This window comes from Cricetulus griseus, chromosome 7, assembly GCF_003668045.3.
Source record: "Cricetulus griseus strain 17A/GY chromosome 7, alternate assembly CriGri-PICRH-1.0, whole genome shotgun sequence".
Lineage (NCBI taxonomy): Eukaryota > Metazoa > Chordata > Mammalia > Rodentia > Cricetidae > Cricetulus > Cricetulus griseus.
The window spans coordinates 116,265,222-116,292,135 of record NC_048600.1 but is presented as its reverse complement, the minus strand read 5'-3'; the positions used below and the strand labels follow the sequence as shown (position 1 = coordinate 116,292,135).

Here is a 26,914-nt window from a genome sequence, read left to right as displayed (position 1 = left end):
AAAAAAAAAAAAAAAAAAAGCAAAATGAACAATTCAAAAATATGGACAAATTAACTTAAATCATAAAAGCTGGTTAAAAACAAGCCTAAGCTAAAGCCAAGCTTTCATAATTAATAATAAGTCTCCATGTCGTTATTTATAAGCTGGTGGTCCTAACAAAAATATTGCTACATGAAACTATTTACATGAATTTATATTTTACTATAAACATTTACTATAAAAAACATGAATTTATTTATGTAAATAAAGAATCCACCCACTTGTGAATGAAATAACTACTCAACAAACACATTATCAGACAGAAACAGAATTTCAGGATAAAGGAATCAATGTGTGCTTGTATGAATGAATGAAGCCAAGATGGGGTTTTGTATGGAAATTTTTAGGAAAGTACTTCCCAGGGGCTGGGCGTGTAGCTCTGCTGGTAGATACAGGAAGCCCTGGGTTTGAGCAACAGCATGGCATACACCTGGCATGGTGGTAGATAATGTAATTCCAGTCCTGGGGAGGTGGTGGCAAGATGATCAGAAATTCAACACCATCCTTAGTGATGCAGAGAGAAGCCAGTCTGGGTTGCATGAGACCTTGTAAAAGCAAAACAACAAAGACAAAAGCTGCTTGTTAATTATACCAGGAAGTCTTTGGGCTGGGTATGGTGGGGGAGGAGAGTTGAGTATTCTGGTCTGAGGACAGGTAGAGATTCAGTTGCTGATACCTGTTGGATGGGGACACCATTCTTAGGACTTCAGACTTCTTTGAAGCGTGCAAGTCCATGATGCCCTGTTCCCTGCCTTAGAGCCTCCTGCAGGGAAGCAGGTCCCAGGAGTGAGCAGCACAGAGTTAGCCTGCCCAATACTGTGTCCTAGCAGGTTAGGTTACGCTCTGTGTATCTCGGCTGGGATGGATGGGAAAGAATGATGAAGAGTACCAAAGACTGGGCACTGGGATCAGAGGGCTGAGAGTACCATTTAAAAGAAGGCTTGGCACACTTTCTCTTTAGAGGGCCAGAAGGTAAATCTCCCAGGCTCTGGGTCCTGAGGTCTCTGTCACAGCTCCGCCGGAAGTGGCCACAGACGTAGATGAACGGGCATGGCTGTGTTCCAGCAAAACTATATTTATGGATCCAGACATTCAAAATTCATATAAATTTCATATGTCCAGAAGGAGTATTCTTTTGATTGTTTTGTCTTTTCTTTTCTCTCTCTGTTTTTGGTTCTTGATTGTTTTTCAAACCACTTGAAAACGGATGACTGGGTCTTAGCTTTCAAGCTTTGTGCATGCAGGCAGGGGCTGGAATTTGTGGACCTCTGGTCTCAGAGGAGAGATGTTTGATGCATGGGCAATTACTCAAGGGAGCTACACTATTTTCCTTCTTTCTTTCTTTCTTTCTTTCTTTCTTTCTTTCTTTCTTTCTTTTTTTCTTTCTTTCTTCTTGTTTTTCGAGACAGGGTTTCTCTGTGGCTTTGCAGGCTGTCCTGGAACTAGCTTTTGTAGACCAGGCTGGTCTCAAACTCACAGAGATCCACCTGCCTCTGCCTCCAGAGTGCTAGGACTAAAGGTGTGCGCCACCACCGCCTGGCTTATTTTCTTTCTTTTTTAAAAATTATTTTTCGCCAGGCGGTCATGGCACACACCTTTAATCCCAGCATGGGCGGGGGGGTGGGGTGGGTGGGGTGGGGTGAGGAGGCAGGCAGATCTCTGTGAGAGTTCAGCCTGGTCTACAAAAGCTAGTTCCAGGACAGCCTCCAAAGCCACAGAGAGACCCTGTCTCAAAAAATCCCAGAAAAAATTATTTTTCATTTTTAATTTATATGTGTACATGTATATCTGCCATGTATGTGAGTACCCCAAAAGATTTGAAGTCTTCTGAACCCCTGGATTTACAGAAGGTTGTAAGCCACTGTGTGGGTGCTAGGAACTGAACCTGGGACCTCTTCAACAGCACCAAGGGCTCTTAACTGCGGAGCCATCTCTCAAGTCCTAGAGCTGTGCTATTTTAATTCTCACTCCACTGTGGAGATAAAGAGGCCAGGGGTGGAGGCAGAAGTGGCTCATTCAGTGTCATCCAGGACATCACCCACTGTATCCTAGATCTCCTGAGTCTGGATTTAGCATTTTGAACAAATTGCTCTCTCTCTCTCTCTTTCTCTCTCTCTCTCTCTCTCTCTCTCTCTCTCTCTCTCTCTCTCTCTCTCTCTCTCTCTGTGTGTGTGTGTGTGTACTCATCCAGTGTGCTGTGGATATGATGTATGAAGAGTGTGTATGTAGAAAAGGACAGTGCATATATATGTGAAAGCCACTTTGAAAAGAGGACCACAAACTTCCCTCTCCCTTTGGAATTTAGTTCGGGGACCTCTCAGGGATCTGTGTGGGCTCACAGGTGGAGTATGACATGCAGAGGGGTGGAATGGTGGGTTATGTGTCTGTCACAAGCACCCAGTTTCTCAGCTGCTCTGGTGGGCGGCCAGCCTGTGTTTTTACAATGCCAACCACTGCCTGCTGTAGGTGAATGCAGGGAAAAGGGTTTTGGTCATTCTGGGAGACCCTTTTCAGCTGATGTTCATCTGGGTGGCTCTCAGGCCATCTGTGGGTTTCTGGATGGTTTGCTGGAATTCTCTCTGAAATGTGCCAAGCTTCCTGCTCAGGGGAAGACATTCACCTAATTTATTTAATCTGGATGATTTAATTCTCTCATTCAGTTGGAGCGAAACACAAATTTTGCATTAGAGGGGGGTGATGAAGAGAGAGAGAGAGAGAGAGAGAGAGAGAGAGAGAGAGAGAGAGAGAGAGAGAGAAGTTGAAAAGCAGTGATGTCACTATCCTTGTGGCAGAATGTCTCTCCCACAGACTACAGGCACCCCACACTTGAGCTTGACATTTTGGAAGCTCAAAGAGCAACAGCCTGGCTGTAGAGCCTTCCCATGCAAAAGAATTGTTCTTGTCCGATAGATCTGACAAAGCATTTCTGTGCTTTCACTTCAGGCTTAGACCCTTGCTGATTGTATTTCCTAAGTCCCTGTCCTCTGCCGCCAGCTGCCCTTGCCCCTCCTCCCTTCCCTCCCTTGAACTTGAGCGCTCTGGTTCAGAGAACATTGGCCTTGCCTCTGCGTGCTCTCTCTGTTGGCTGGCCCTCTAAGCCCTGCGTGCTCAGTTTAGGCTTTGCCTTTCTAGCTGCTCCCTCATCCGGTCCCTCTCCTGCCTCCTTCCCTCCCTCCCCTGTGTCTTGACTGTGGTGCTCAGCACACCAAGCTGAAATTCTTGGTCCACGTGATTCTCCCCCACATACAGCCACAAGTTTCTTCTGGGCAGAAACTGTCTTGTTCATCTGTGAATCACCAGGTCCCAGGGCGATGCTCACCACAGAGCTGGTGCATGGGGCCAACTGTTAGAAGCTTGCTGAATGAATAAAGGAACCCACAAATGGAAAGGACCAACTCCACAGGCCTCAACACAGACATGCACCACCTTCCCATCTCATTCCTCCTGTGCTGAAGTCGTCACAGAGGTATCCACCCCCACAAAAGTCAAAAGGCCATCCCAAGCCATGCTGATGATCTGTACTCTAGCTGTTTATGTTCTGCTCAGTGGCCCTGTGCTTTCAGAAGGACTCTGCGTAGCCCAGGCCAACCTTTTAACATTGCACAGGATGAGGGAGCAGAGAGGGACTGCAGGGGCAGTTCAGTGTGGCCACCAAGGCAAAGCTCTGGTGGAAGGACCCAGTGGGCTACCCTGCCTGTGCTAACAGGCTGGGGTGGGAGGGTGAGGGAATAAAAGTCCCGGTAAGGTAAGTGACCCAGATAAAGATCAAAGCGGTGGGGACAGATGAGTGCTCCTGCAGGTAACTGGCTTCTCCAGTCTCCACTCCTCACTTAAACTCTAGGGAACTTCCAAGTACCCAATGTGTTAATATGTGAATGCACACACATCCATGGATGCTATTTGACTTCAGGTACATAATTTCCCCTCCCTCCCTGCCTCCTTTTCTTCCCTCTTTCTCATCTTTTCTCCTTCCCTTTTCTCCCTCCTTCTCTTTTCCCTCCATCCCTTTCTTTTGGACAGGGTCTCATATACCCGGTGAACCTTGAATTTTCTATGTAGTCAAAGATGAATTTGAACTTCTGACCATCCTGCCTCCGCCTTCCCTCCCAAATGCTGGAACTGCAGACACCTGCTACCACACTTGTTTTTATGCCAGGCTGAGGGTGGAAACCAGGGCTTCCTGAATACTACCCAAGCTTTCTACAAGTGAGCCCTGCCCCCAGCCTGTTCCCACCCTCTCCCAATCCCAATCTCTCCTTTCTTTTCTGGGCTGGGAATTGAACCCATGGCCTCATGTATGTTAGGCAAGAACTGAATCACTGGGCTAATAATATCCCAGCCTGTTATTTTACATTTTTGAGGTTTACTTTTTTCCCCCACTTATTTTTTTTTAAGATTTATTTATTTTTACTTTTACTTTATGTGTGTGAATGCTTTGCTTACATGCATGCATATGCACCATGTGTGCGCCTGGTGTCCATGGAGGCCAGAAGAGGGGGTTGGATCTTGTGGAACTGGAATTACAGATGGCTGTGAGCCGCTATGTGGGTGCTGGGAATGGAACCCAGGTCCTCTGGGAGAGTAGCAAGTGCTTTTAACCACTGGGCCATCTCTCCAGTTCCTTTCCTCGCACTTATAAGGAGGAGGGGACTGATGTAGTTACCTCTAAGGTCTCTCTGGTTCTTCTAGGCCTTTTCCCCCTTTGTCTTCTTAGTGGCCTGGATCCTGCACAGCTGTAAATAATCACCTGCTTACATTAAGTGTGACTATGGCTGTGTACCTGTTCTTAGCTGCTTGAGCTCTCAGAATAGAACAACCAATATTCTGAATGAGGTTGAAAAGTCTTAGGTTTAGTTTTTGAATTCCCCACTTGTGTGTGTGTGTGTGTGTGTGTGTGTGTGCGCGCGCACACGCGTGTGATATTTTGGGCAGGCTTCTTTTTAACCTTCTGCCTCTTGTGCATAAAGTGTTAACAATTATTGTCTTATTTGTCACTCAGAGTTGTAGCATGAAGTGAACGATGGATTCAAGAGTTTCGCCACCTGTAAATGTCACTAAGGAATTATGTATGACAAGCCCCCACATTAGGGGCTTGTAAATGCTCACTCAACAAATGAGTGACTTTCTGGCTTTGTGTCCATCCTTCCTGAATCTCCACAGGCTTCTCAGTTTTTCTCTTAATGGACTTTACCCAGTGCTGCAGAGAGCTTGAAGCAGCCAGTAGTTCCCCATTACTCCATAAAGGCCACCACCTAAGTGCTTCAACTTTGTCCTCACCCTGCCCCCCCATAAGTCAACAGAGTGGGTAGGTGGGGGCTGGGAGGGGGAAACAAAGGAGCTGTTAGCAGGTAAGAGCAAGTCACCACCAATAAAACCCAATCAATGCAGCCCTTTTTAAGTTGGTTGGATCAGTGACCCAGAAAATAGCTCCCCTGCAGCAGAGGAAATGATAGTCAATAAACCGAGCCGTCAATGGGAAAAATCTATTAAAGGGAGTGAGATAGCAGGAGACCTCTGGTGTTAACTGAGACCCTTTGGAACAGAGCCATGGATCCAAGAGACTTCGTTAACCCTCTAGACTCAAGGCCCAGAGTAGTCGCCTCTGTCGCAGTGCAGATGCCTGAGCTTATGCGGCTTCCGGTCCCCTCAGATGGCATCGGAAGAGTATGCTATGTGGGATTTGTGTGTGTGTGTGTGTGTGTGTGTGTGTGTGTGTGTGTTGTTTACATGGACAAATGAACTTCTAGGGGGCCAGTAGGTGTATGGGACATCCACCTGGGATGCTACAGAGAGGTAGATGATCCCTTATAGCCAGCCTACCTGGGAAAGCATCTGGGGTCTCTTGAACTTCAGATATAGCTTAGTTGATGGAGTGTCTGACCAGTATGAAGGAGGTCCTGGGTTCAATTCCAGCACAATATAGAATTTGGGTTGATAGTGCAAACTGGTAATCCCAATCTCAGGAGGTAGAGGCAGGGAGATCAGAGGTTCAAGCTCTTGGCTATACAGTGAGTTCGAGGCCAGTCTAGTTTCCATGAGATCCTGTCTCAAAAGATGAAATGAATATAGAGGTCTCTATTCTCTCATTTATAGCAGCTATCCTGACTGGGGTGTTGGGAAGCAGGGGACATGCCTCACCCCATGCCAGGTGGCTGGTATCACCTTGACAGCTAGTGGGACTTCCTTCGTCTGGTATTGACAAAGAAGGAAAGTGACTTCCAAGAAACTGGGCTTTCCCCCAGTGTATACTTTCACCTCTCTGTCTCCTAGTGAGGTGGGGACCAGGGACACTATGATAGGCTAACAGGTTTCTTGAGAACGCTGTACTGAACCTAGAAGGACTTGGACAAGAAAGCAGTTCTCACCGTCTGGTCCTAGGAAAGCCACAGGGCGCACCCTAGCCCTTCATGCCACTTCTTTTGTTGTCACCACTGATGCCAAGTCAGAAAGGTTGTATCCGCACGTGCATCTGCAAAGTGTGTCCCCAGAGCTCAGGGTGCTGTGGCAGAATGTCCCCTTTATATCGTGCTGAAGCTCATCTTGAATTAAGGACACCTGGTCATGCTGATGTGTCACGGGTCAGTGTGGACATGTTAAGGTATATCAAAGGCAGCATGTTGGTGCACAGTTGGGATGACTCAGAGAGGGACAGGCTTTGGGCCAAGGGCTACAGGGGACAAGACCTTGGCTGTGCTGTGGCTGTGTTCTTTGCCTCTGCATAGATCCTTTAGGGCTTAGTTTTGTTCTTATGTGTCTTGTACATATTGATCTTACTGCTTTGCATACTCCTTTGGGAAGGAAGGCCGTAGTACTATGTTATTACTCCCATGTCAGGGAACCACAGGATAGTTGTTGGCAGCTTCCTGGTCCGGGGGGACATTACCAGGGCCCATGGGTGGGTGTTTATTGTACAAGTGGCTAAAGAGTGCGTAAGAATGTGATGATATTCTCATCCCCTCCCCCCCTCTGATTGAGTGTCCAGGCTGGCCTAGACCTCACTGTATAGTCAGGTGACCTTAAATTCCTGATCTTCCTGCATCCACCTACCAAGTGCTACGTTGACAGGTGTGTGCCACCACACCATGCTTAAGATGAGTTTGTGGCTGTGACAATCACTGATAATATCCACAGACTAGGGGAAGGTCCTCATTGCTACTCTCCTTCCTTTTCTCAGGTGGACACTTGCATGATTTGTGGGACACTAGCTGCTGCCATTCAGGGGAATGGTCACATCTAGTGGGAAGGGAATTATGAAAGACGTTCTTGAATATTCACGAAGGTAAATCATAAGCAACTTTAAAATACGATTTTTAGAGCTGAGTTCACCTTGTTTCTTTGTCAAGAAGGGAAATGCTTTCCCAAGAATATGAGAATCAGACGGCAACTGTCCTCATTGGCCACCTCAGGTTGGAGCAGCTTCTAGACTGGAGAGACAGGGCTTCCTATTCCTATTAGAGGAGTGGGTAGACACAGAGACATGTGAGTTGAGTTTTTGGTTCTTGTGAATCATGGGCTAATGCCTTTTAAAGGATCAGGTGGTTTCTCTGGCATTTCACAGAACATCCAGAAAGTATCCGATGTGCCCAAGTCTGTCTGACAATCCAAGAACCCCATTAAGGCTCTATCTACTCCCTCTCTTTTTTGTCACCTTCAGCTCAGTGACCTCTCTCAATTCAAGACTTGTGACGGTTGAGTCCTACACAGCTGAGAAAAATGAACTATTCATTCCTAGGGGAGCAGTGTCAGGAAAGATTGTAGGTGGAGTCTTTCCTCAGGACCTCCAGCCAGCTCCCAAATAACCACACAGAGCTTATTATTAATTATAAATGCTCGGCTGATAGCTGAGGCTTGTTACTAACTAGCTCTTACACATGGCAGTACCTTTTTTCCAGCTTTGCACATCTATCTTCCCTTTCTCTGTGTCTCCTGACAGTCACACCTTCTTCTATCCCATGCTCTTTTTTTGTCCCACCTAACCTTTTCCTGCCCAGCTATTGGCCAGTCAGCTCTCTATTAACCAATGCAAGTAACACATATCCTCAGTGTACTAAAAGATTGCTCTTCAGAGTTTCAGGGTAATCTCATCACTTTAGCTGTGTGACTCTGGACAAGTCACTTCACTGGCATGAGCATTAGTTTTGTTTGTAAGATGAGGGTCAATAATGTCTTCAGGACCAAACTTGACAAGGTATGCCCAGTAGAGCATGTTTAGCACCATAACTGGTGCACACGAGGGACCTGGAAGTAGGTGAAATCTTGAGGCTGGGGAGATGTCTTTGTTGGTAGAGCGCTTGATATGCAAACACCAAGACCTGAGTTTGATCTCCAGTGTCCATGTAAAAAAATTTGGATACAATCTGGTGGTGCACGCCTTTAATCCCAGTACTCAGCAGGCAGAAGCAGGCAGATCTCTGTGAGTTTGAGGCCAGCCTGGTCTACAGAGGGAATTCTAGGACAGCCAGGGCTATACAGAGAAATTCTGTCAGGGTGTGGTGGGTAGGGGACAGGGAGCCGGATGCAGTGGCTGTTTGCACCTGTAACCCCAGCACCATGGAGGTGGAGAGAGGAGGATCCTTGGAACTCACTGGCTAGACAGCCTAGCCCAATCAGTGAGCTTTAAGCTCAGTGAGAGACTCTGTCTCAAAGGTGGACTGCTCTTGAGGAGTGACACTGGAAGCTGACCTCAGGCCTCTACACACCTGGATATGCATACATGTGCAACCCACACATAAAAAGTGAATGGATTTTTAGAATTACATTTTTATATCTATATATTTATCATCCATCCATCAATCCATTTCTGGGGGCGAGGGAAAGTGTGTGTGGGGGATTAATGTACCACTGCATTCATGTGGAGGTCAGAGGTTACTCCTACCATGTGGGTGTCCCTCAGCTAGAATTCAAGTTGTCATATTTGGCTGTAAGTGTCTTTACCCCACACTGAATCATCTTGCCAGCCCAATTATATGTTAAAATGGACACCCTATGCTGTAAACTGCCAGGGATTTCTTTGGGGGGAGTGTGGTGCTGGGAGTGCAATCCAGGGCCCAGTGTCTCAGACATACTAAGGTCACCCCCTTTCCACTGAGCCACAACCCCAGTCAAAGAGAGTGATTTGAAACAAAACAAGATAAAACATAAACTCAGGGTTGGGGATATTGTTCAGTGGTTGGTGTATTCTGCACTTGCAGAGGACATGAATACAGCTCCTAAGGCCTCTCTCTCCCTACCTTTGGGAAACTCACAGCTACTCGTCTCCATTTCCAAGGGATCTGATGCCTCTCGTCTCTCCAGACACCTGCATGCATGTGTACATACCCCACACCCACATAATTAATATAAAATAAAAGTCTGATAACGTTATTAACAAGAAGGACGATAATAAACACCTAGAGTCACTCTGCTGACGGGAGTCTCTGTTGTAGCTCGCAAAAGTGAGTGCCCAGACTACCAGCCCAGAATCGCCACTGGAGTTGTGTTGCTGCCACCAGGTGGCAGTGTTGGCAAGCACACTGCAACGCTCGCTGCTGCCAGGCCCTAACAGGAAGATACCCCCACAGACCACCTAATTCAACGTGTCTTTACCTCAGGAGACGGAGGCCAGAGAGGGGAAGTACCCGGCCGGCTGGCAGGGGAAGTACCCTGCCAGCATCGCAGGCCATTGCACCTCCATGTTCTGGTTGGGGGCAGGGCGGGGCAGGGAATGACAGGAGCTTGAGAATCTCAGGTTCAATTTTTAGCATCACAATTTACAGAGAAGCACGTGGGACCCCCCGAAAAAGCTCATCTGACTACCTGAGAAAAACTTCCCTGGAGTCTACAAAACCTGAACTGAAAGTCCCGTGCCTCCATTATGGGTTGTTCGTCATCTGGTGTCAGTCAGAGGCTATGAAAAACCATTATGCCCCCTCAACCTCAAGGACCCCCCCCTCCCTCCCTCCGTCCCTCCTCTCCCCTCTCCAGTGCATCCTTTTACCTCCATCTCCAAATTCGAAAGTTGCAGGCAAGTACCACTATGCCTGACTTAGGCAGTGCTGGAGAACAAACCCAGGGCTTCCACCATGCTGTCAGGCACCCTACCAACTGAGCCACATCCCCAGCCTTTTCTTTTCTTAGTCTTTTTGAGACAGGATTTCACTATATACTTCAGACTGGCCTGGAATTCACTATGTAGACCAGGTGGCCCCACAGCCACAGCAATTGCCTTGCCTCAGGCTTCATAGAGCGCGTGTGACACGCGGGCCACTACATCTGGCTAGTATTCTAAGACAAGGTTCTGTCTTTCATAGGACGGGCGACAGGACCCCTGTCTTGCAGTACATGTTAGAAGGCTCTTGGGCCTGTGTGATGCCTCAGCCTGTAAAGTTGCTTGCTGCCAAGCTTGAGGGACCCACATAACGGGAGGAGAGAATCGGCTCCCACAAAATGTTCTGTGACCTCCACAACTTCATTGGGGGCATGCATCCTCCATACATAGAATAAATTAAAATGCAATTTTTAAAAAGAAGGCTCTGTGTGCAGCTTGGCGCGCTAACCTTTACCCTCACTGGTCACAAAGGGAGGTGATTATACTCAGCTTAGCTGAGACCACAGGGGGCCAGGGAGGGAAGCAGCTCACCTTGGGTCACACAGGATTTGCTGAGTCTGAGCTTTTTTGCTCTTTGGGAGCTGATTGGAAGGGAGAAGGCGGCCCACCTTCGTGGTTTGTAACCTCGGGTGGGTCCTTTGTCCTGCCTGGGAGAGTAGGGCAGTGCGGAACCGCTTGCTCTGCGCAGGCTCCGAGCCTCCTCGCCCGTTCCCCCACTGCAGATCCCCATGAGTTCCTCTCCAGAGCATTCACTGAGTAGGTTGCTAGTGGAAATGTGGTTTTCAAATTTGGGAAATCTCCATTAAGTCCTTTTATTTAAGGAGGATGTCATTATCACGCCTCCCCGAGGACTATTACGGTTCTATTAGGCAAGGCCGCAGACTTCCTAGGTACTGTCTGGGGTCTGATTCCTGGGCAGGAAAATACGAGACAGGAAGAGGGGGGGGCAGGGAGTGGGAGAGAGAAAACGGGATGCGGAGCGGGCAGGAGAGAGGAGAGGAGAGGGATGAAGAATCGCAGAGTGCAAGAGGGAGCCTGAAAGGCGCGAGGCAGAGGTAGAGCGCGCCCCCTAGTGGTGGAGAGGGAGGACAGGGCGCCCCCCGCCACGTGGCCCCTCGAACCTCAAAAAGGTTCAAAATTTCACTGGACTGAAAGGTGCCTGGATTCTGCCCTCTGCATAGGCAAGGAGGGGGACACAGGGGAGTCCCCGTGCCCTCCAGCTACTGCCCACCCTCGGAGTCTAGGAGGGGCCTTTAGAATGGCCAGCGACAAAGAAAGAGTTAACTAGGGAAGGCAGTTCTGCAAACCTGGCCTGGGCTCAGGGTGCTTTCTGGCACTCCGAGTCATCATTTGCCCTCCTCTTGGAGCTTCTGGGTGAGCTCCAGGAGAGTTTGACCCTTCTCTCTGCTCTGTGCTGTGACCTTTGACACCTCGTAGGTGCTCAGCGCTGGCTGGCACGTTTGTGTTACAACTGAGTGAGGCAGGGAAATGGTTCCTCATCTTGTCTCTTCTGTACTCAGAGCCAAGTCATACGGTTTGAGTTACTCTTAGCAAAGCTTGGTGACCCTGGATGTCTTCAGGGTATCCTACTGAGGACCCCTACCCCCAGCCCACCCCAGGCCACCTCCTGGGTAGAGTTTAGGCAGGGTCAGGAGCTGCATGGCAAGCAGCTGACAGTGGTTTGGCTAAGCGGCAAAGAGGAAAATATATGTTCCTCTAGGGACCGTGTGTTAGGGGTTACCAGCCAAGGCTGGAAGCATTCATCTCCAGGCAGGAAGGCTGCTACTCAGAGGAGAGCAAACATCCTGACTGGGCAATCCCCTGCTTGTGGGTCCCCGGGGCCTGGGCAACCTCCTGCCATGATCCCTGGTCTCTTTAGGGCTGCCTTGGATCCTGAGGCCAAGACACCCCCCTCCCGACCCTCCTTATCCTGTGAGAGCTAGCCCTGGGGTGCCCCTGCCTTGGAGCTCCTGTGCAGAAGTGATTAATGAGGCGGGGATAAAACCTTTCTTCCCCAGCTGTGTCAACAAGCCCCTGTGGCCTTTCAGGCTGCAGGGGTGGGGAAGCAGCCCCAGTTCCCTAGGCCTGTTCTCTCTTTACCCTGGGCTCCTCAGAGACCAGGAGAGGCTGATACTGACAATGATGACAATGATGATTATGATTTTATGATGCCCACAACACTTGATATTTTTTGAGAGTGCTGAGAGGGGAGGAAGAGAAGTCCCCCCCCCTTTTTTTTCTTCTCCACTCCTCAGCTGCATGAACCACAGGATATGACAGAGCTGTCTTTAGTTGACAAGGAACAACGGTGCCCGATGCCACATTCCCTGCAAAGCCTTTCCTGATGGCACCTGGTGGGCTTCATATACTGCACTCATTCCTCTCCAAGGCTCTGCCAGCTGTGGGCACGTGAGAGGAGGTTGCCTATTGTCATCACTGCCCCTTATCAGAGAAGGCTGTGTGGATTTTTGAATCATTCACTTTTTTTTTTTAACTGTTGTGTGGGTGCCGGGGACTGAACTCAGGGACTCGAATATGTTGCATATGTTAGGCATGTGGTCTGTTGTTGAGCTCTTTCCAAGCCTTTCTTAAGCATCGATCTTTCCCACACCCCAGTCTTAGAGTGGCCTGGTTCCCTGCTTAGCCTGTTGTTACGAAATGAACGAATGCCCAGTAGACCTAGAATGATCTGTGGTACAAGGGCTTTGGTTGGTGATGTCTGTAGTTGTGGCTCAGACATACCAGGGACCACACGCCTTGACCCTTCTCTCAGGGTGTCTGTGGTGTCCTAGGATCTTCCACAGAAAGCTTCTGATGGAGATGATCTAAGCCTTTGGGTTGATGGTAGGTTAGGAGCAGGAAGCCAGATGTTGTTACATGACATTTATTTTATTTTATCTTATCCAGATTGGTTTGGCACTAACTATGTAGTCTGGGCTGGCCTTGAACTCATGCTGCTCTTCCTGTCTCAGCTTTTCAAGTGCTGGAATTACAGGCATGAGCTACCATGTATGGAGATATTTAAAAATAAACTCATTAGCTTTACAGGAAGCTGCACTCAGGCTTTTTACTCAGCTTCTCATCACCATAACCCACACAACCAGGCACTTTGTGCAAAACTGAGAACTTTATACCGATAATATATCATGATGGTTAGCTTTAAGTGTCAAGGTGACATAGCCTAGAATTGCCTGTGAAGGGAGTCTGAGTGAAGGACTGTCTAGATCAGGTTGGCTGTGAACCACCACACTTAAAAAAACAAAAAACTGGATTAACTGATGTTAGAAGATGCAGCCTGAATGTGGGCTGCACCATTCCCCGGGTGGGTTGGGTACTGGGCAGTAGGTATGGGGAGCCTGCTGAGCACAAGAAGCAACCATGCATTGATCCATTCTCTTGGCTCTTGATTTCAGATGTGGCATGTGATATACTAGCTGCTTCTGGTTTCTGGTTCCCCCTGCTTTGATGTGTTGTCTGCTTCTGGTTCCCCCTGCTTTGATGTGTTGTCTGCTTCTGGTTCCTGCTGACTTGACTTCCTGGCCTTAGTGGACTATAACCTGGAATTGTGAGCAAAAGTAAACCTATATTCTCTAAATTGTCTTTCACCAGGGTATTTTACTACAGCCACAGAAATGAAACTAGAATGGAAGGCTTCCATTAGATTTCACCAGTGTTCCCACGAATGGCCTTTTGTTGATTTATTTGTTTATTTGAGACAAAGTTTCACCCTGTAGCCTAGGCTGCTCTTGAACTCTTGGAGATCATCCTGACTCAGCTTCCTAAGTACTGGAATTAAAGGCTTGGATTAACACATCCTTTTTTTCTTTTTTAGGCTGGATCTTGCTACGTAGTGTATCCCAGACTGCCCTTCCTTAAACTTACCAGCCTCCTCAACGGTGGGCTTACAGTGAATGGAACTACACTAGGGTTTAACCAATATGATTTTAAAATGGTGCTTTACTTAACAATTCACACACAGGGCTGAGTGTAGCTCAGGGGTAAGCCCTTGCTTAGCATCCACTGGTTTGATTCTCAATGCCACAAAAGGGGAAAAAAAAGGTAAATTATGGTAGTAATGTTTAATTCCAAGGAAACAATTTGAGTTATTTCATGGTAAGAATAAAATGTGTACACAGCCAAATATTCTGGTTAAATATTGCCACTATGGTTATTTCTTTTTGCTTCTCCCACTCTCTTGCACACCACCATAGGCTCTGTGTGGAGAGTGAAACACTGTTTTTCTTTTAAAGATTTGTTTTGATCTATTTTGTTGTTGTTGTTGTTGTTTCTCTGTGTAGCTTTGGAACCTGTTCTAGAACTCACTCTGTAGACCAGGCTCTCCTCAAACTCACAGAGATCCATGTGCCTCTGCCTCCCAAGTGTGTAATGTATGTGTGTCTGTGTGTAGGTGGATGCAGTACAGATAGAAGCCAGAAGAGGGCATCAGATCCTCCTGGCACCTTATATGGGTGCTGGGAACTGAACCCTGCAAGAGCAGCAAGTTCTCTTAACTGCTGAGCGGTTTCTCCTGCCCTTGAAACATCGTTTTGGAAGGACACTCTCAAGCTATATTTTGCTGTGCTGGGTAGGGCCTGAATCCAGGGCCTCGAATTTGTATGACAAGCACTCAAGCTCAGACCTGGAATCCTGACCATTCATTCATTCATTCATTCATTCATTCATTTTTTTGTATATTGTTTGTTTTGAGATGAAGTTTCACTATATAGCCCTGGCAATCTGGAATTCACCGTGTAGTCCAAACTGACGAGGAGCTTGCAGAGATCCTGCTGTCATTGCCTTCTCCAGTGCTGAGATTACAGTTCTGGACCACGACACCCTCATCCTGAGATCCTCTTCTACATCCATTACCATCTGTTGACTGCTGGTTTGAGCAAGGAGAAGTGATTTCTGGGCCAGTGGAGGATTGAGAAAAGCAGACGGAGAACTGGAAAGGGAGTAGGGCTGGGGCAGATCCGTGGAGGAGAAGGCTCTGTAGGTATGAGTGGACCCCGTCAGCCCTGCCTCCCTGAAAAGCAGAGCTGTGCATTTGGGCTGAGAGTAGGATGAATGCCCTGGGCTCTCTGGTCCATTGATCACAGCCAGTTTCCTGTCCCTGTCTCTCTCCCCTTGGTTACCCATCTTCCACAGGTGCATCCGTCTGCAGCATTACATGTGTCACAGTTGCTTTTGGTCTTGCTTGCTCCTCTGGCCCACTGAAATAATTAGAATGAAAATTTCAATTATAATGCCACCAGATGCTCTGTTAATAAGAGAGGTGAGCGTTCCACCCTGCTGTAAGGAAGACAGGATCTTCCTGCGGAGCTAAGTCTTTGGAGGCCCAAAGGGCTGGTGGAGGAATAAGCAGGCATGCAGGTGGGCCAAGGAGTCAGTTAAGGTCGCTGCTCTTTGGCCTCTCCATAGGCGGCTCTCCTTCTGTTCTCAGGTCTCAGACAATGTCCACGGATGTCATCTTCCACCCTTGTTGGTTTCTAATTCTCTCTGCTTCGAGAGATAGGCTGGGGACTGGTGAGCCGGCAAGAGGATGTGGGAGGTGAGGCGTTTGGAATTTGGCTTGGAATTACTTTTGGAAGGCGAGACAGTGACTCCTGGGAGAGTTCTCTGCAGGCTGTCCATCTGGGGAAGGGCAGGGCAGTCAGACTGAGAAGGTAGGGAGAAAGCAGCTGAGACTGGAGAGCCCCCCCCACTCCCCGAGCACGCACACTGAGGGCAAGGTGGCCTGGAGTAGAGGTCCATGGACACCCTTAGACTTCCAAGTCTGCGTCTCTCCAGGCTTCACACTTGCTTCAGGAAGATGTCTGGTAGTGAAGTGTGTGTGTGTGGGGGGGGGGGGGCTTTAAGTGCGTGGAGGCTTCTTAGCTATAGGTGGACTTTTACTCAAGACTCTGGGTGCTGGAAGCTCATAAAATTCCTACCGAGTCACTGGCTCCAGGTTCTTGTCTTTCGAATACAGAGGAGGAATTTCATGGACAATGGAAGAGTGAATTCAGGCGGGAGTTTTCTTGGAGGTTCATAGGTGGAAGTTTAAGATGAAGAAAGGCAGAGCACCTGTGTGAAGCAGGTCCTAGAGGTAGGGCACCATCCAGCTGCTGGGCCAGGAGCTTTTTTTCTTTAAAAATTTTTATTATATTTGTTTATTTACTTATTGGGGTGTGTGCCACAGCACACATGTGGAAGCCTTCTCAGAATGTCCTGACAGAGCTGTCTACACTCAATGCCTCTACTTCCTCCTTCTCACGATTCCTCAACCCTTCCCCCCCAGTATTCCATGGAAAAGGATGTGGTAGTTCCTGCTGTTTTTCTGCTGCTACCTCGGAATAACACAGACTGGGTAATTTATAAAGAATAAAGGCTTGTCCCGGAGAGCTGTTTTGGTTATAAAGTGATCATTGCCCAAACGTGAGGACTTGAATTGGATGCCCCAGAACCAAGAAGTGGCATGCACTTGTAATACCAGCACTGGGGGCCCTGGCCAGATGGATGGGATCCCTGGACTCAGTGGCCTGCGAGCCCAGCCTAGTCCACGAGCTGCAGGACCGTGAGAGTCACTGTCTGAAAAAAACAAGGTGAATGTTGTCTTCCTAGGCACTACACCCAAGTTGACCTCTGGCCTCCACATGCATGTGCAAACATGTAGACATGCATATGTAATGTGACAAAGACTAAAAAAGAATAAAGGCTCATTCAGCTCCTAGTTCTTGGGGCAGGAATGACAAGAGGGACAATTCAGGAGACAGAGCTAAACAGGCTTTTAGTTTAATTTTTAAATAAATTCTTTTTTAAAAATTGAAAAGCTTTAAAACAGTATTTCTATTAACTTTGAAAAGATTTATGTTTTTTACATGTATGAGTGTCTTGCTTGCACGTATGTACATGTTCCATGTGCATGCTGGAGCCTACAAGAGGGCGTTGGAGCTCATGAAACTGGAGTTACAGACTGTTGTGAGCCTCCATGTAAACATCTGAACTGAACCCAGGTCCTCTGGAAGAGCAGCCAGTACTCTTAACCACCGATCTATCCCTCCAGCCCCCACATTTATTTTCTAATTTGTGTATATATGAGTTCAGGTACCTACAGAGGCCAGAAGAGGATGTCAGCTCCCCTGGAGTTGGAGTTACAGGCTGTTGCAACAACCACTCTCAAGATAAGCCCATTAATCATGAATGAACTAACTCAATGCTCATGAAGACCTTGGCCCTCAGAACCTCATTATCCCTTAGATCCCCCCCCCCCCATCTCCTGTGTCATTTCTTAATACCTCAAATTGGGACTGAATCCCAACACGGTTTAATGGAAATGCAGATTTTGGCCGGTGTTGAAATTCCTTTAGCTAAACTCGCCTACAGCCAGCCGGCTCCAAGCTGCAGTTGGCTCTTGTCTTCATGCCTTCCCATCTGCCACGTGGACTCTTCTCCTCCAGTGTGTCGGCTCTCCTGGTCTCCTAGCCACTCTTTTTCTATTCTTTCTTCTCCCTGTCTTCCTGGCAAGCCCTCAACGATGCTCGGTTCTATTTAGTTATTAAACACATTCCTTTTATTTATTTATTTTTAAACTACGTGCATGGCTGTGTTTTTCTGTGAACATACGCCATGTGTATACAGGTGCTCCCAGAGGCCAGAAGAAGGTCATCAAATCTCCGGGAGCTGGAGTAACAGGCAGTTGTGAGCCACCTAATGAAGATACCTGGAAGTGAACTGAGGTCCTCTGCAAGAGCAGTTTATGCTCTTAACCACAGAGCCCTCTCTCCAGCTCCGAGACTCATTTCCTGCACCCATCCTCTGTGGCCACTCACCTGGAGTTCTTCTCATACTCTCTACCCAGGCAGCTCATGGACCCAGGTACCCTCTGCCCACATCCTCTGCCCACACAACCCAGGGTCAGTCTGAGCATGCCCCAAGCCCTGAGTCCTGAGCCCATCATTTCTCAGTTGGTCATGTTGCCTGAACAATCTTTCACACACCCTAGAGCCACAAGTCCACAGTTGAGCACGGCCCTGCTCTCCAGTTGCCCCTCCTCACACTTGCTTAAACACATGAGGTACACATTCACACAAGAGCACACTCTTACCACAGTGCACAATTGCCCAAATCTCAAAACTGCATCTTGATCTAAACTCCTTTTTTTTTTTTTTTTTTTTTTTTTTTTTTTTTTCCCTCCAGCTCTATACTCACTAGCCTGTGTAGCTTCTGGTGTAAATGTTTTTGATTGCCATCCCTGCCCCCTGTGCCTTCCACTAATGCCTTGATTCCGTCCTTTATAATTTCTTCTTTCATTAGTGAAATATCCCAATGGGATTTTCAGTTCCTCCTCTCTGTGGCTGTGTTTGTTTGTTTGTTTGTTTTTGGTTTTTCCCTAAAAACAGATCAAGGGGCTGGTGAGATGGTTGATAGCTCCGTGGGTGTCCTAGTTAGCTTTTTGTCAACTTGATACAAGCTGGAGTCATCTGGGAAGTGGGAGCCTCAGTTGAGAAAGTATTCCTACCAGATTGGCCTGTGGGGCACTTTCTTGCTTGACTGTTGATGTGTGATGGGCTAACTCAACTCTGTGCAGTGCCACCCCCAGGGAAGGTGGTCCGGAGTTTTGTAAGAATGTAGGCTAAGCAAGCTGGGAGAAGCAGCCACTAAGGAGCACTCCTCCACAGCCTCTGCTTTGATTTCTGCCTCCAGGTTCCTGCCTTGACTCCCTTTGATGATGGCCTGTGTTGCGGAACTGTAAGCTGAGACAAGTCCTTTCCTTCCCAAGTTGCTTTTGGTCATGGTGTTCTGTTACAGAAACAGAAACCCCAAGACAGTGGGTAAAGGCATTTACTACTAAACTGGACCACTTGAGTTCTATCTCTGGGACTCACTGGATAGAAGGAAAGTTCAGACTCTTTTTTGTTTGTTTGTTTTTCTGAGACAGGCCTGACTGTCCTAGAACTTACTCTGTAGACCAGGTTGGCCTTGAACTCAGAGATCCACTGACCCTTGCTTCCCAAGTGCTGAGATTAAAGGCAAGCGCCACCACCACCAGATGAGCACTGACTCTTGAAAGTTGTCCTCTGACTCTTATACACACACAGTGAGACATGTACCCACACAATAAATAAAATGCAATTTAGAACTGAATTGAAACCTGTCATTTTATGCCTAAAAGCTTCCAGACCTTTTCTCCCCATTGCCAACCGAATGAACTCCAGGTTTTTATCTTATATTATGTAGAAGCCATTCACAGTCTAAGCCAAACTATACTTTGTTCGGTCTCTTGGCCTCTGGTCACCCACTGTCTCTCACACTTGGCTATAGCACACATAGGTTCTTGTCTTAAGAGTACTGGTCCATCTGTCTGCCATAGTTTTGCTTATATGGAATTCAAGGCCCTGCTTTGCAAAATTCTCCCCTGACTACCAGCTAAATGGGTGACTTCTTTAAATCCCCACATTGCCTCATTGCTCAGGAGTGTCTAGCACTCTGTACTGTGTCATCTTTCCCTGGCTATCTCATAGTACCGAATTATAAATATCTTAAAATTTTTTATTTTATTTTATGTGTATGAGTATTTTGGTTGTGTGTTTGTCTGTGTGCCATGTGTGTGCCTGGTGCACCTGGAGGCCAGATGAGGGCATCAAATCCCCTGGAACTGGAGTTATAGGCAGTTGTGAGCCGCCATGTGAATTCTGGGAGCTGGACCCAGGTCCTCTGGAAGAGTAGCCAGTGCTCTCTTTCCAGCGCCCAGATTATATATTTTGAGACCAAAGATCCCATCTTACTTGACCAGTGGCCTGGCTGTGTTTGGCATCAATAGGTGGCCTTTTAAAATAGTAAGTATAGTGGATACTTATTATCCACTGAAGTAGAAACAAGGAATGAGTAAATAAATACATTCTTGTCTCATTTTGTAGACCAAAGGCATCTTAGGGGAGGAGGTTTATTTTAGCTCACCACGGTTATAGGTTACAGTCTATCATTGTAAGGTAGTCACAGTGGCAGGCAACTGGCCATGTCACACCTATAGACAAGAGCACAGAGAAACTAATGCATACTGCTTATTTGGATGAAGCATGGTTTCTGCACTTTTTTTTTTTTTTTTTTGGTGGGGGTGGTTTATGAGACAGGGTTTCTCTGTGTAGCTTTGGAGCCTGTCCTGGAACTCACTCTGTAGACCAGGCTGGCCTTGAACTCACAGAGATTTACCTTACTCTGCCTCCCGAGTGCTGGGATTAAAGGTGTGCCACCACTGCCCAGCAGTTTCTGCACTCTTATACTATTCAGCCACACCCCCCCCCCCCCCCCGAGCGCCTAAGGAATGGTGCTACCCAGTGTGGGCTGGGCCTTTTCACATCAATTAACTTAATAAGACAGTCTTCTACAAACACGCCCTCAGGCCAAGCCAATGTAGACAATCCCTCATTGAGACTCTCTTCACAGGTGAGTCTGTGTTGTGTCAGGTTAATAATTAAAGCTAACCATACCAGAATGAATGATTTCTGTCCCTGGGTCTGGGTTTTGTTTTTGTTTTTGTTTTTAAATCCTTGGGGATAAGCTACAGTCTTGGGAATACAGGTCTCACATTTTGTTTATCTGTGTTGCTCTAGGAAAAGTCTGGCATGTGGTACCCACTCCGTTGGAGGACTGGTTGTGCAAAGGTCCTGGGTTTGGGCAACTTTGCTTTTCATGAACTGAAAGCATTAAACATTACTCTTTCCATTTACAGGGAAAGCGACTGAGTTTAGGAATAACACTTCCCAGGTGCACAGGAACATGAGATAGCTCTGTGGGGCTCTCCGTGAGGGGCTGTTGGCCACAGAGGCTTGGTGATTTCCAGCTGAATTAGAGTGTGAACTGTTTCCGTGGAATATTGGTCTTTCACTGGGGTTTGGAGTCCAGGAAAAGGCTTTTTGGCCAGCTTTAGGTATTGGGTGAGGGTGTAAAGGGGTCTTCATGGGTCTAAAAATGTAAGGTACACCACAATTCTTTCAATAATGAATATCAATAAAATTAAGGGTTGGAGTTGCAGTTGAGTGATCAAGCCTGCCTAGAGTAATTTAAGCCTTGAATTCAAGAACTAGCACCACAAAAAGGGGGAGGAGGAGGAGAAGAAAGAAGAGGAGGAGGAATAGATGAGGGGAGATAGAGGAGATGGAGGAGGAAAAATCGATGGGAGGAGGAGGAGATGGGGAGAAGGGTGAGATGGGGAAGATAAGGAATGGGGAAGGAGAGAGAGAGAGAGAGAGAGGGAGAGGGAGAGGGAGAGGGAGAGGGAGAGGGAGGAAGAGGGAGGGAGAGACAGAGAGAGACAGAGAGAGAGACAGAGAGAGAGGGGGGGAGAGAGAGAGAGAGGGAGGGAGAGGGAGGAAGAGGGAGGGAGAGGGAGAGAGAGAGAGGGAGAGAGAGGGAGAAAGAGAGAGAGAGAATGTTTATGGGTCAATTGCCTGTTTGTTAAAATACAGTTGTTTTTTTGTTTTTTGGGTTTTTTTTGTTGTTGTTGTTGTTTTTTTCAAGACAGGGTTTCTCTGTGGCTTTGGAGGCTGCCCTGGAACTAGCTCTTGTAGACCAGGCTGGTCTCGAACTCATAGAGATCCGCCTGCCTCTGCCTCCCGAGTGCTGGGATTAAAGGCGTGCGCCACCAACGCCCAGCTTAAAATAAAGTTTTATTGAGACCAAGTACTAAGCTTGATTGGGGAGATGGACTGGGCAGGGCTAGATCTTCTTTTTCTTCAAAATTTTGATGTTTTGTTCATTGTGGGATTTTTGTCTGTTTGTGTTACTGAGTTTTTGAGACAGTGTCTCTGTAAGCCAGGTTGACCTCCACCTTCCAAGTGCTGGGATTGCAGACATGCCAGATTCCTTTTGGATTTTGAGGTTAGTTTTGAGTTTTCAAAATTTATAATGGGTAGTGTGTAGCTTGGATTCTGGGTATGAGGCAAGATACTTCTTACATTATGTGTCTAGACATCAGTGGCTCACTGGTGTATTAGAGCCTTTGCTCAGTGTATTAGAAACATTGAGTCCCAGAATGGGTATGGACAAGCCTTCACCAGGTACCTGGAGCTGACTGGTTAGCTAGGCTGGATGGCCAGCATATCCCAGAGGTCCTCCAGGCTTCGCCACTCCAGCAGTAGGATTTCAGGTGTGCACCACCATGCCAAACTTTTTAGCAAGTGCTGGGGATCTGTTGTGGGAACTCATTCAGCCAACAGCCTTTGGGGTACCAGCCCATTAAGGTATGGTCTCAGGTGCTATGTGTGGAATGATAAGTGGGAAAAGAAGCATTCTCTCTCTCTTTCTCTCTCTCTGTCTCTCTGTCTCTGTCTCTCTCTCTCTCTCTTGGGTGGTGGTCAGGGATTGGATTGAAGCTTCCAGTGCCCCTGGTCTCATTCACGAGTGACTCCCGAATGAATATCAGATATCCCTTTATTTCAGGCTCTTGTGTTCTCTCTTACCATCTTCCTTATAGGAATCTTAACTCAGGTCCTCATGGTTGTACCGAAAACACTTTACTGACTGAGTCATCTCCCCAACTCCTGTGGGTTATTTATTTATTTATGTATTTTGAGGTAAGAAATTGCTATGTAGCCCAGGGTGGCCTTAAATTTGTGACTCTCTTGCTTAGCATCCCGAGCGCTGGGTTTATGGTACACACTACCATACCCAGGTCCAGGCCTGGGACACTGAATGTCTTCTAGACCTTCTCCTCCTGTTCTCCCTGCCCAGCTTAGCAGCTCTCCTGCTATCTCTCCTGATTGGCCCCTCACCTCCAGCCCTACCCTTTGCACCCCAGCTTCCACAATGGCATCCAGGGCACCTGCACATCTTGTCCCTGTTTCTCAACTAAACTTTCAGCACCCTCTGCACAAACTCCCTGTTGCTTGAATTTACATCAACTCTTTTTGACCAAACTTGAGTCAGGACCCTTTGGGACTGCCTTTTGACCAAATCTTGACCTTGGCTTTGTCTTCCAACTATATAGTCATATATATACTATATACATATATATGGAGGATGAGAGAGAGAGGGAGAGAGAGAGAGAGAGAGAGAGAGAGAGAGAGAGAGAGAGAGAGTTCTTCTGGGTGAATTTAGCCAAATCCCCCATTCTTGACTGAATGCTGGTCAAATTCCCTCACCCCCCAGGCATCAGGCATTTCATCACCCGGCTTGCCTTCAAAAGGAATCTCACTGGCCTTGATGCTTCCACTTACTAATTTTCTACCCACTGACACTGCCCTGTTCTTTGGCTGTCAGTCTTCACCATCCTTGTTGTGTTCAGAGTTGATCATCATCTCTCTTCCCTATTGCCAGAGCCCACTGTGGTAGCCTTAGCTTCCTTACAATCTTATCATCTTTCACTTTGAGATACAGTCTCACTAGGTAGCTTAGGCTAGCTTTGAACTCTCAAACTTTTTGCCCTAGCTTCTCATCTTTAACAATTGCCATGAATAATTCTTTCTTTTTTTCAAAAAATTTATTTATTTGTTATTGGTGTTTTGTCTGTATATCTGTTGAGGGTGCTGGATCCTGGAGTTACAGACAGTTGTGAGCTGTCATGTAGGTGCTGGGAATTGAACCCAGGTCCTTTGGAAGAGCAGTCAGTGCTCTTAACTGCTGAGCCATCTCTCCAGCCCCTCTTTCTTTCTTTTAAAAATATTCATTTATTTTTATTTTGTCTGCATGTATATGTGCCATGTGTGTGCAATGCCTGAAGAGGCCTGAAGAGGGCATCTGATTCTCTGGGACTGGAATTACAGACTTCTTTGAGCTGCCATGTGGGTTCGGGGGACCAAACCTGGGACCCAAACCTGGGGCCCCTGGAAGAGCAGTCAGCACCCTTAACCACTGAGCCATCTCTTAAGCTCTTTTTAAAAAACAGAACAAACAGCCTGCCTGAGAAGGCCTAGCCCTCCAATCCTCTGCAGTCTCTCTCCAGACTTCCCATGGTGTATGCATATCCCTTCTTTTTCCTGATTCTCTCTTCACTCTAGGTCACTTCCTTGGATGTGACCCCCCCACTTGCCTTTGTTATTTTAAACATTAGTTTGTTTATTTGGTGTTAGTCTGTATTTGTATGTGGTGCTCTGAGGGCAGAACTCAGGTCAGCAGTCTTGGCTGCAAGCACTCTTACCAAGTAAGCCATCTTACTGACCCTCACCTGCCTTTTGAAGTAGCTTCAATACCCACCCCCACCTCAGTATCCCACTGTGTCTCTGCATTTTGGCTATTTATTTACTGGGCTCTGTGAGCTCCTCAAGCGCAGGTCATACCCTTATTATATCGTCTGCTCTATTCCCACACTCTCTATACAGGGCCTGGCACAACATGGGCATAAATGAATACGTGGATGGATGGCATGAACACCACAGCAGAAAGAAAAATCTTTTCCTCATTGCTTTCCGGCCAAATCTGGGGCAGAATTCTTACCCCTGACCTCGATCCAGAGCTCAGAACATCAGGGTTTGGAGGTCTGGGATCCTGGTGCCCCTAGCCCAAGGAGGACAATAAAGGCCACCTCTGGAGAGCTTGGCCATTCCAGTGGAGGAAATTAAAACAGAATTGAATTAATTATTCCTCATATTGAACCCTGCTTCTTGAGTGTGCTAAGTGTCGGATTAAACAAACAACCCCAAAAGATAGATTCGCTCCCCTATCATTTTTCATAGTAAGAGAAAAAAAACAAAGATGTTGATTTAAGATACATCCCAGAGCTGGGGGCTTTGGGGAAAACCCGGTGAAGGCTCTTGTAGTTTGGGGTCGGAGGTCACAGGAGCAGCTGCTGCCTGGGGATCAAGCTCAAGGTTCTGGAGAGATGGAAAAACCTGGCCAGCGCTTCCTCCGCGGGCCCCTTAGCTGCTAACAGGAGCCAGCTGAGCGAACACAAACAGAGGCGCTGTGACCGGCACAGATCCCAGCTTCCTCTGAAATTTCCAGCCTCATTTTTCCTGTCGGATTCCAGACAGATGAAACTTTCCTGGCCCTGGCCTGTTCCTGGCAGCATCTCTCCTTTGAATCGCCATAAATCAGGTCTGGGGGTGAGCAATGGGCTTTTCCTGATTGACAAGCTGCTGCCTTGGTAAAACGGGGTCTCTGCTTCCTAGGCTAATAAAATAACTGGGGAGTGATGCTTGACTAAGTCGTCGTCGTCCCCCTCGCCACCCCCCCCGTTCTCTGCCCGCCCCACCAGAACCTTCAGGTATCCCTTCGTATTTTAAAGTTTTGATTCTGTCTATGATTATTATTTCATGGAGAAGGGCTGCGTATGTACAGATATGGGCCTTTGGGGGGCTCTGTGGTCGTAAGCAGCACCATTGTTTGAGGGATCACATGGGGGGGGCCTGTGCATTCCTTAAAGGCTCCATCATCCATGAGTCCCCAATTAATTTCAATACAAACACCGGATCTGGCCTCCTCTGCGCCTCTGCAGCCATAACACATGAGGTCATGCAGCTTCGGTTAACCAAACCGAGGAGGTGTGGGATGGAGGGGGGGGGGGCTTCCAAGCCCTCGGGAGGCTGGGGTATCTGTCCTGCCTGACTCCAGCAGGGTTCTTTATTACAGGGGGAGGGTATCAAGCATCTATGTTCTTCTCTGTTTCATAGCTGGTTTTACTTACCCTACCTCCTCTCTTCATCTGGAGCCATTCATCTGCCCAAGTGCCACTCTGTATTTTTGTTGTTTGTTTGTGACAGGGTCTTGAGTCTCTCAGGCTAGCCTTGGACCCCTTATGTAGTCAAGGAAGGCCATTGAACTTCTCTCCCTGTCCCCATCTCCTGAGTCTTGGGATTACAGGTGTGTGCCATTATACCTTTTTATGAGGTCAGGGATTGAACCTAGGGCTTCATGCAAGTACTTTACCGACTGAGCTACATGCTAGCCCTCTCCCCCTTTTATTTTTAGGTGGGGGCAGGGTCTGATGTATCCAAGAATGGGAATGGCTTCAGACTTGCTGTGGAGCTGAGGATGATCTTGAACTCTTGATCATCTCTTGAGTGCTGGGATTACAGGCATGTACCACTACATCTAGCTGGAACTCCTGGGGATCAAACCTAGGGCTTTGTTCGTCTATGCAAGCATCCTACCCCTACCCCACTCCTCCCTGCCATACCCCTCTCTACCCTACCTCTCCTGCCTTTTTTCCCCCCTTTTTTACCCCCACCTCCCTTTTAAAGATAGGGTCTCACTGTGTAACCCAGCCTGGTCTCAGCCTCCTGGGTGCCTGGATCCAGGCATACACTACTCCAGGCTTCCATCCTGTAGTTCTTTGAATTTCCCTCCCCCTCCATGCCCTGAAATACACAGCTCTGTCCACTTGGGGCGTTGTGTGACCTTTTAATCTGGCTCCATCAGGAAGCCTGTCCCCATCACTTCATTCAGGGTTAATTACCATGCTCTGTGGTCATACAACCATTGGTTCTGGTCAGAATCACCTGGAAGGTGTATGAAAGTGCTGATTGGTGGGCCTGCTCCAGAGTTCTGGATTAGCTGACTTGGATTAGAGCCTGCAAATGTGAATTTCTAACAAGATCTCAGGGGACAAAGATGCTACCACAGCCTCTGCTGCCACTTTCCCTTGATAGCACTTATTCTGTTGGCTTGCAACCACTCATTTATTTGCTGTGCCCTCCCCTAGGGACAGCTGGGACTGTCGGTTTCCTCTCTAAGTCTACGGTTTAGACAGCTGCGTGCACAGTGAAGCAGTTCACTGGAGGTTTGTAGATTAAGTGAGTTGTGGACTCAGAGGAGACTGGCTGACTGCCAAGCTCAGGAGAAGGCAGAAGAAGGTACCTATCTCTTGGAGGA

At 47.6% G+C, this 26,914-nt stretch overlaps 2 long non-coding RNA genes across 2 annotated transcripts; both read left to right on the top strand.

Annotated features, from left to right (window-relative positions):
- Positions 1 to 2,826: 2,826 nt before the first annotated feature.
- LOC113836906 lies at positions 2,827 to 14,396 on the top strand. Its single transcript, XR_003487408.2, has 3 exons — positions 2,827 to 3,505; positions 7,214 to 7,318; positions 10,329 to 14,396. It is a non-coding gene; the product is annotated as an uncharacterized LOC113836906 (long non-coding RNA).
- Positions 14,397 to 21,717: 7,321 nt separating this feature from the next.
- LOC118239182 lies at positions 21,718 to 24,689 on the top strand. Its single transcript, XR_004770852.1, has 2 exons — positions 21,718 to 21,985; positions 24,424 to 24,689. It is a non-coding gene; the product is annotated as an uncharacterized LOC118239182 (long non-coding RNA).
- The last annotated feature ends 2,225 nt before the right edge of the window (positions 24,690 to 26,914 follow it).